The sequence below is a fragment of the Caretta caretta genome, chromosome 6 (assembly GCF_965140235.1).
Source record: "Caretta caretta isolate rCarCar2 chromosome 6, rCarCar1.hap1, whole genome shotgun sequence".
NCBI lineage: Eukaryota > Metazoa > Chordata > Testudines > Cheloniidae > Caretta > Caretta caretta.
Window position 1 is genome coordinate 7,914,082 of NC_134211.1, and position 9,934 is coordinate 7,924,015.

The following is a 9,934-nucleotide window of genomic DNA, read 5'->3' on the forward strand; positions in this document are numbered from 1 at the left end:
TTTCAATTCACCTCATTCAAGTACTATAGTGCAATCTCTTTATCCTGAAAGTGTAACTTACAAATGTAGATTTTTTTTTTGTTAGATAACTGCACTCAAAAACAAAACAGTGTAAAACTTTAGAGCCTACAAGTCCGCTCAGTCCTACTTCTTGCTCAGCCAATTGCTAAGACAGACAAGTCTCGGATGATGACCCAGCATTTGTTCCAGTATAGACATATGCACCCCACTTTGTTTGGGGGATAGTTTTGATTATTATTCCAACACCATGTTACTTTAGCTAGAACTTGATTTTATATATTTATTGAGTTTGATTATAATAACAAAACAATATTAATTATTAATTATATCATATTATAACAAGGTAGAATTTTACATTAATATTACGGTGGCTTGCCCAATGAACTTTTTAATTTTAAATTGGGTTTTGCCAAACAACTGGCCACATTGCCTGACAAACTTCAAATTAAAGTTGTATATTTATAAATCGTTAGTTGCAATTAAATTATTTGTTGACTAACATACCTATATTTATGACTGACTTTTGCAAAGATAGAACCATTACTGGTGTCTTATAGGGACACACCCATGGGGTTAAACCCTAATTATAAATAGTGTGGTACCAAAAAGAAAAATGTTTTACTGTTAATTATTAATTATTATTATGCACATTTTTGAGTGCAAAAATGTCGTTGCAACAAAAACTCTCTCAGAACCATAATTGAGTCATGTGACACAAAACACAGCACTCACAGACAAGTAATTTCAACAAACCATACCACCAATGGTTAAACGTTGTTCAGAGCAGGTCTAGGAAACCTAAGGGTTGAAATCAGTAATCGTTTCGGGTTTACACCTTGGTTTGCCTGTAAAAGAGATCTAATGATTTAGTTAGGAGCCAAAATGGGGTGGTTTTTTTTTTTTTTTTGCATCTTTAGACCCTAGCTTAAAACATAAGTGGGTAAGAGAGAAAAATATTAACATATATTAAAAGATTAACTTTATTTGTTTAGGGTATGTAAAGCGAAAATTACAAGTGATAAATCGAATATTTTATTTTGGTGAATTACGACTTGTAACCATAACTGTGATTTAGGTTGTGAGTAGTAAAGGTGGCTGCATTTTGCTTCGATACTTCCTGTGTAAAGCAGAAAGCTTATATGTTGCTGGCTTCCTTTTACCGTGCTGGGTATGTCTGAAATCACAACTGACGTGATACCTATTTTTGGAATCACGATGCACAGCAACTGATTTAAGCCCCAAAGCTTTGTGACTGCAATTTGGCTAATACAAATAGGCAAGTAACAAAACAATAATTAATTTCACCCAAGGGGTGTTACCCTCACTTCTTTTCCTACTGCCTCCCACTTACAGGTAAGCAAGTAAGCAAGCCTTTGCTTTACCTTGTACACGTACATTAGACATAGCCCAATGAATCGAAAAGGTGCTGAATGAGATGTTTTACGGGTTTTTAACTTTAATATTATTTTGTCAGAAGCAATTTACGTTGCCCACTTCCTTTTTTGTTTTTTCAAAACGCTCAGAAGCATTTTCCCTACAGTTTTCACAGCAACATGTTAGCTGCTCATCAAAGGTTCAGTGACTTTTTGTTTCCTGTTGGCTTAGAAATCCTAAATGAAAAGCAAAGTGACGGTCAGCCTGACAGAGTACGAGATATGAGTTACAGTCTGTATGACTGGGGCGGGGCGGGGGGAGTGAGCTTTCAGTGCTTTCTGGGAAGTAACAATTGTTGTAGTTTTTTATGTTTTATTTAAACCATTCCTATGCGATTCAGTTTCCTGGATTGTTAACACCCTGCTTTGTAAGCTCATACTTACAGCTGCACTTAGACAGTTTTCATTTTTATTACCCCTGATAAGCTTTAGCTGTTTGTGATACTTGTAAGTACAGTTTTTTGTACTTTTCCTGACTATACCATACCACATACAATCAAACCCCGCCGACTAGAGGTGCTTAAAATATTCTGGCTATGTTGCATTCGTACGAAACCACGATTTGAGGACTTCAATAGCTCAGACATAGGTGAGAGGTTTTTCGCAGGAGTGGGTGGGTGAGATTCTGTGGCCTGCGTTGTGCAGGAGGTCAGACTAGGTGATCATAATGGTCCCTTCTGACCTTAGTATCTATGAATCTATGAAACCTCCTTTCTGAATTTTAATGTATTTTCATGCTATATTTTGATTGACCACAACTGGGTTCCCAGAAATCTCAGGTAACTTTACTTTACTTACCTTCAACTTCTACTTCAAATGAGCTTAATTAAATTCTACTAACTAGTTTAATTAGCACTTTACACTACACATATGTAGAGGCGTTCCTTCTTAAATAATTAACCCCTTAACCGGTTTCAACAATTACTTAAACAAGTCCCAAGTATCAGCAGAGGGGAGGGGATTCTGCTTCTCTCTTCCCTCAATGGCTAATGTGCTCTTAGGTGATTGAGAGTAGTAGGCTCAGTCATAAAACTAATTCCTCACTCAAGGTCCTGGACCTAACATTCCCAGGCTCGCTATATGGCACTAAGAACAATTGGAAATGAAAATCTGCCTATTGGTCTTATGGGGGAATGTGAAGACCAAAGGCCAGACCAAAGGGGCATGAATGTGTGGATGGCCATGCAAGATGGCCATATAACCGTGTTTAGCCCACTGGGTCATCTTGAGCTTATGCATCACCCTTTTCCTGGGTGATGAGTAAACAGCCTCCCCACAAAAAAGACAAAAGAAGGGGAACATAAGAGAAAGAGAGAGACTGTAGCATGAGACCTGGCTCAAGGCTTGAAGCCTGAACCAAAGTCAGCAAAAGTTGTGCTATGAGCAAAGCTCAGGCCATGTTAAAAAGCAGACGCTTGCCTGAACGTTCACTGTTCAGTACATGAACTTGGCACAGGTGCTGCTGGCATTGCTCAAACACACCGAATATGTAAACACATTCCAGCGGGTTACACAAGTACACCCTAACCTACCACAAGATTATTTTTATTTGGCATATGCAGTCTGGTCAAGCCAAGCCACAGCGTTCTTATCAATGATGTTCAAGGCAAGAAGATCTCCAGGAAATTGAGTCATTTTGGAGGACAATGGATCAGCGTTCCCGATGCGTCCCCTGTAACTACCCAGCTGCAACTGGTCTGCTGGTTGGAGAAACGGGCAATCCAACTAGCAGACTGAGTTCAAGGATTACCACAAATCTTGGTCAACTGGTCAAACAGGTTCCGGACGATGATCTTCTAGTCATAGGTCCAGCACTTAAGATCCTCTAGCACAAGATAAGATGATGTGACAGAAGTGATGAATTGTCTGAAACATCAGGAGTAAAGTACAAAGACAGAAGTGGTGAAGAGGGTTGTTTTGTCTGAAATATCAGGAGAAAGGTACAAGGGGAGGTAACAGCCTTGTCATGAAACATGTCAGGTGGTACATAAATTGTTTATTGCCGATTGTTTGTCTCTGTCTATAAATGTTGGGGTACCTCGCCTTAACACTTTGTCCGGCTGACGGGGGAGAGGAAAGTCCTGTTGCTGAATGATCTGAGTCCATTGTGATGGCCATACGTGTGTTTGTGCTTCTGTAACCATTGAGCCCGGGCACTAGGACCGTACTTCGTTGACAATAAACCTGGCCGAGCGCCTTTGCCACCAAACCGAGTCTGTGGTCTTTCTGGGCAGGTCTGTTGAGGTCTGCTGAGCCAGTTCCCTGCGCAGAGCTGGGACAGCACACCCAGAGAGCACACACGCAGTCTGGAGCCAGGTCCAAGAGGGGGTAACAAGCAGATGTCAGGTAAGGTGATACATAAGTTGTCTGTCCCAGTCTATAAATATCAGGTACCTCCCCTAAACCCTCCGTGAGGCCGAGGGGACAGCTGAGCCTCCTACTGCTGACTGATCTGCTCCTTGCCAATGGGCACTCGTGTTAGCGTACCTGTTCCCGCCGAGCCAGGGCACTGGGGCTGTCCCTAGGGGGCCATAAACCTGTCCGAGTGCCTTTGTCACTGAGCCGAGCCTGTGGGCTGTCTTATGAGTAACATCGAGATCTGGTGAATGAGCAGGCTGCGCTCTCTGCTCGTGACGCTAACACCGGAGCTCCAAGGACAGCAACACCGAGCAGCTGAGCGCGCTGGGTAGTGTTACCGGGGCAACACCCTTCCGGCCTTCAGCGCTTAACATCAGTCATCACGTAAACACATTCCAGAAGGCTGGCACAGGTGCACCCCACCCTGGAGGTACAATATAAGCACGCTCCTTGGCCATGGTACAGGAGCACACCGACCCCGAGTCAGACTAGGATGGGAGGACACAGTGATGGATGGAGATGTTTTGTTTGAACCAGCAGGTACAAGATGTAGGTAACTAACCCCGACAGGAGTGCGATACGTAACTTGTTGGTATCCCTGTCCGTCCGCGGGGGCAGCAGAAAATCCCACTGCTGAGCGAGCGGAGTCCTTTCACAGAATCATGGAATATCAGGGTTGGAAGGGACCTCAGGAGGTCATCTAGTCCAACCCCCTGCTCAAAGCAGGACCAATCCCCAACTAAATCAGCCCAGCCAGGGCTTTGTCAAGCCTGACCTTAAAAACTTCAAAGAAAGGAGATTCCACTACCTCCCTAAGTAATGCATTCCAGTGCTTCACTACCCTCCTAGTGAAAAAGTTTTTCCTAATATCCAACCTAAACCTCCCCCACTGCAACTTGAGACCACTGCTCCTTGTTCTGTCATCTGCTACCACTGAGAACAGTCTAGATCCATCCTCTTTGGAACCCCCTTTCAGGTAGTTGAAAGCAGCTATCAAATCCCCCCTCATTCTTCTCTTCCGTAGACTAAACATCCCCAGTTCCCTCAGCCTCTCCTCATAAGTCATGTGTTCCAGTTCCCTAATCATTTTTGTTGCCCTCTGCTGGACGCTTTCCAATTTTTCCACATCCTTCTTGTAGTGTGGGGCCCAAAATTGGACACAGTACTCCAGATGAGTCCTCACCAATGTCGAATAGAGGGGAACGATCACGTCCCTCGATCTGCTGGCAATGCCCCTACGTATACATCCCAAAATGCCATTGGCCTTCTTGGCAACAAGGGCACACTGTTGACTCGTATCCAGCTTCTCGTCCACTGTAACCCCTAGGTCCTTTTCTGCAGAACTGCTGCTGAGCCATTCAGTCCCTAGTCTGTAGCGGTGCATGGGATTCTTCCGTCCTAAGTGCAGGACTCTGCACTTGTCCTTGATGAACCTCATCGGATTTCTTTTGGCCCAATCCTCTAATTTGTCTAGGGCCCTCTGTATCCTATCCCTACCCTCCAGCGTATCTACCTCTCCTCCCAGTTTAGTGTCATCCGCAAACTTGCTGAGGGTGCAATCCACACCATCCTTCAGATCATTAATGAAGATATTGAACAAAACCAGCCCCAGGACTGACCCTTGGGGCACTCCGCTTGATACCAGCTGCCAACTAGACATGGAGCCATTGATCACTACCCGTTAAGCCCGACGATCTACCCAGCTTTCTATCCACCTTTGTCACAGGCGTAAGTATGTTAGTGCTCCTGTAGAGTCTAGGGGGCACTAGGATCGTGCTTCATTGACAATAAACCTGGCCAAGTGCCTTCACCGTCAAACCGAGTCTGTGGTCTTTCTGGGTAGCGCTATCGAGGTCTCCTGGGCCAACTTTCTGTGGCACTGGGACAGCATACGGAGAGAACGCACACGCACGCTGACAACAACAGGCACCAAACCCACAGCGATGGGCGTGAGGCAGAATTCCAAGGCCTGTCCCCCTCCCTTTGGAGAGGGCAACAAGGATGCGAGCCAGCAGGAACAGGCCCCTCGCTATTCGTCCCAGGATGATGGGCTGACAGTTATAGACCATGAAACACTCCATCACTGTCTGCACCTGTGGGAGAAGAGACGTGTGGTGAGACAGGGACCTAGGAGTCCTCGCACAAGCCACAACCCCCCCTCCCTGTAACCACTAGACCCCACTCCCCTCCCAGAGCTAGGATTGAACCCAGGAGTCCTGGCTCCCAGCTCTAACCACTAGCCGATGCTCTCTCTATTCTGGGCGCAGTCACTGTGGTACCTGGTGCTGGATGAATCCTTCCTCTTGGGTGTATTTCTTCTCCTCGTATTCAATCCGGGCCTCACTCACCAGACTCACTTTCTGTTGCTGGGTCTGGAACAGAAAAATTAACCGTCACTGATCAGAAATGACACAACCCAGCCCAGAGCATCATCCCAGAGGGACCCAGAGTAATGGGATCCCTCATCCAGCACTGAGATGCAGCCACCTCTGGGGTGAGGTGTGGGGGCTGTTCACATGGGGATTCCTAGCCCAGTGCCGGGAGGCAGAGACAGGTCTCATACCCAGGAGACCCACTGGAAGCTGATGTTCCCTTTGATCATGAACTCCAGCAGCTGCATTTCTAGGGACACGATTCTGCACCGGATCTTCTTCCAGGTGGCCACGGAGCAGTCCTGGGGGGTAGAAAGCTATCGCTGGGTGAGGCAGGGGGCGTGCAGGGGCTCAGCGTGGCAATGAGGGTCTGGGTCTGTTAGAAGGGGTCCCCCCCCAGCCTAGCCCCCCAGCTTGCTGTCTTTGTTAGTGCCAAGGGAAAGGACCAGCTGGGACCCGCACCAGGCTGCACTCACCAGCAGGGGGCGCTCACTCATGTGCTTCACAAACTCCTTCGAACCGGGCGTTCCCACCTCACTGTTGCACTGAGCCAGCTGGCGCTGGGCCGGGAGAGAGACACGGTGTTAACGGGGGCGAGAAGGAGACAGGGGGCCTTTCCCCTCTAGGGGGTGCCAGCACCAATCCAGCCCCAGGGCAGGGGGTCTGACTGGCTCAGGGAGGATGGGGAAGGGGGTGTAGTAGCAAGAGAGAGACTGGAGCACAGGGACTGTCACAAGGCTTGAGGCCTGAACCAAAAAGTCAGCAAAAACTGTGCTGTGAGCAAAGATCAGGCCCTGTTAAAAAGCAGACGCTTGCCTGCATGTTCTCTGTCCAGTCCATGAACTTGGCCCAGGTACTGCTGGCATTGCTCAAACACACCGACAACGGAAACACGTTCCAGCGGGTTAGCACAAGTACACCCCAACCTAGCACACAATCAGATGATTTGACAGAAGTGATGAACAGGGATGTTCTGTCTGAAGCATCAGGATCAAGGTACCAGGGGAGGTAACAACCACGTTACGAAACATGTAGGTGATACCTAAGTTGTTTATCGCCGATTGTTTGTCTCAGTCTATAAATGTTGGGGTACCTCGCCATAACCCTTTGTCCGGCCTCGGCGGCAGCAGAAAGTCCTACTGCTGATTGAGCTGGTCCATTGTGATGGCCATACATGTGTTAGGGTTCCCGTAACCACTGAGCTGGACAACAAACCTGGCTGAGCGCCATCACCACCGAACGGAACCTGTGGTCTTTCCGGGCAGTTCCATCGAGGCCTGCCGAGCCAACTACGTGCACAGAGCTGGGACAGCACTTGAAGAGGACAAACGCCCCCCAAACTGACAACACTGGTAACCGAGAGTTTATTATTATAAGTAGTAAGTACTTGGTAATGTTCTGTATTATTTATCCTCCTGGTGCAATTTTGGGGGGGTTCCCTTTTAAAGTTCTAAAAATTTTAAATGATCCTTTTTGTCTTGGTTTGCCGCTGCCTCGCCTCACAGTTAGCATAGCCTGACCTAGCAAATTAGCACCATGAACAGGATAGGCAGAGTCCAAAGCAGGAGCTGACCATCTTAAAAGAACGCGAGTCAGTCGGGAGAGAATGCAGGAGGAAGGTCAACCAGGGGACACAATGTCCACTTGTGCAGACACCCCAACCAGGCCGTATTTCTTTGAAGCACTCCAGTTCCTAGATCTCCTGGAGAAAACTGTGAGAGTGCTGCTGCTTCATTTGGGGGATTTAAGACAACGCGTCAGCCAATGTTTAGATCACATGAACTGCTGGAATGACAGGAAATAGAGAATCGGCTGGGGCAAGTAGAGAGCCAGGAGGGGCGTGCCGAGGTGGCCAGAAAATGAAAAAGGGAGCATAGAACGGACATTTAGAAGGCTAGGCTGTATGTTTGACACTCACACCTTGTCAGAACTGAAGAAGTTCTCCAGAATACAGAGTCCAGCCGAGAGACTAAGGGGGTGCGCATTGGGATTACAAGAAGCTTTACAAGCAATAGAAAAGTTAGAACCACATGAAGCCCAACATACGGATAAAATGTTGAAGGACAAATTTGTTGAGGTGTTATATGATGATACTTTACTGAGGGAATTAAGGCTGTGACTAAGACAGAATCCAGAAATTTCCTTCCGAGGCTTTAAGGAGGCTGCTATAAAACTTCTTGGAGGTGAGGGACTAGACAGGGCAGTTGTGGTGTGTCCACAGCATGGCTGCAAATGTGTCGTTGCCTTGTAACCTTGGAGACGCTGGGTATTTTGTGGGGCAGGCTAGCCCGATGTCAGAGAATGGTAATTCGGGGATGGAAGACCCTTTTCAGAGCGAATTTAAAAGGGAGACAGAGGATTTGAAGAAAACGTTTGACGACATAAGGAGAGAAATGCAACATGTGAGATTGGATTTGAAACAGGAGCTCCTGGGACCCAGAGAATACAGACGCAGGCCAAGGGGAGTCGGAATGGATCTTAGGACAATTAAAAAGTGTGATCGGGATGGTAATTATCTCTCCAGAAGATGTGGTGAGATGGAACACATAGAAACGAGGTGCATGCCTGAGACTACTAATGTCGTGGTGTGACGGAGTAGGGAGTGGGGAGGATTGACCTGGGAATCTTGCGTGGGAGTTTTACTGGTACTGTCTGCATTGGTGATGGGATATCAGGGGGTGGTTTCACTTGAGGGATGGTACCTAAGCATGTAACCTGAGCCCAGGAGGGGGCGGGGCCAGGTGACACCTTCTGCCCGGGAAACTGGACAAAGGCTGGAGGAGGAGGAGTCGGGGGATGTGGCTGGCTGAAACTGCTGGAGGGGGTTTCAGTTTGGAGCTGGCTGGGGAAACGGAGGGAGACCCAGGGTCAGGGTCTAGGCTCCCTGCCCGCAAAGATGAACCTGACTAAGGGCATCCTGTTGCCTGTACCTACAAGCTCTGTTTTGGACTATGTTCCTGTCGTCTAATAAACCTTCTGTTTTACTGGCTGGCTGAGAGTCATGGTGAATCACAGGAAGTGGGGGGTGCAGGGCCATGATTCCCCCATACTCCGTGACAGGTGGTTTTAAGCACAGAGTCTCCTGGATGGGAGTCTGGATCTCAGGGAGACAAAGAAAAGGCCTGAATGACATTAAAGGGCACACTACTGGTGTGGGAAGGTGCACAACGGTGTGTGGGTTACGGCTAATGGGATAGAAATGGGGGTGTAGGGGCCTCCCACTGAGCTGGAGGAGGGAGGAGCCGCTCTCTGATCCCTGGTGGGCGGAGCTAGGCCAGGCTTGCCCCTCCAGCAGGAAGATAAGGGCTGGGACAGGAAGTATAAAAGGCGGAGCCTCTAACCCAGTTGAGTCTGAGCCAGGGAAGGGAGCAGATGTCTCCATGCTGCTGCAGATCCCCAGAGCTGAACCTGCTCTGAGCCACATCCTGTACCTGCGACTCAGGGTCGTCTCCCTTCTCTTAGGGGTGTAAGGCGTGTGGCAGTCCTGCAGAGGATGTGAAGGAGATTCCCACACCTGAGCCATTCTTTTTAGGTAATAAATCTGAGGAACTGTCCCAGATTGACATGTCAGTAGAAGAGGTTTGGGAACAAATTAATAAGTTAGACAGCAGTAAGTCACCAGGACCAGCTGGTATTCACCCAAAAGCTCTGAAGGAACTCAAATATGAAATCGCAGAACTGTGAATTGTGTTTTTTTAAAAAGGCTCTAGAGGAGATCCTGGCAATTACAGGCCGGAAAGCAAACTCTTT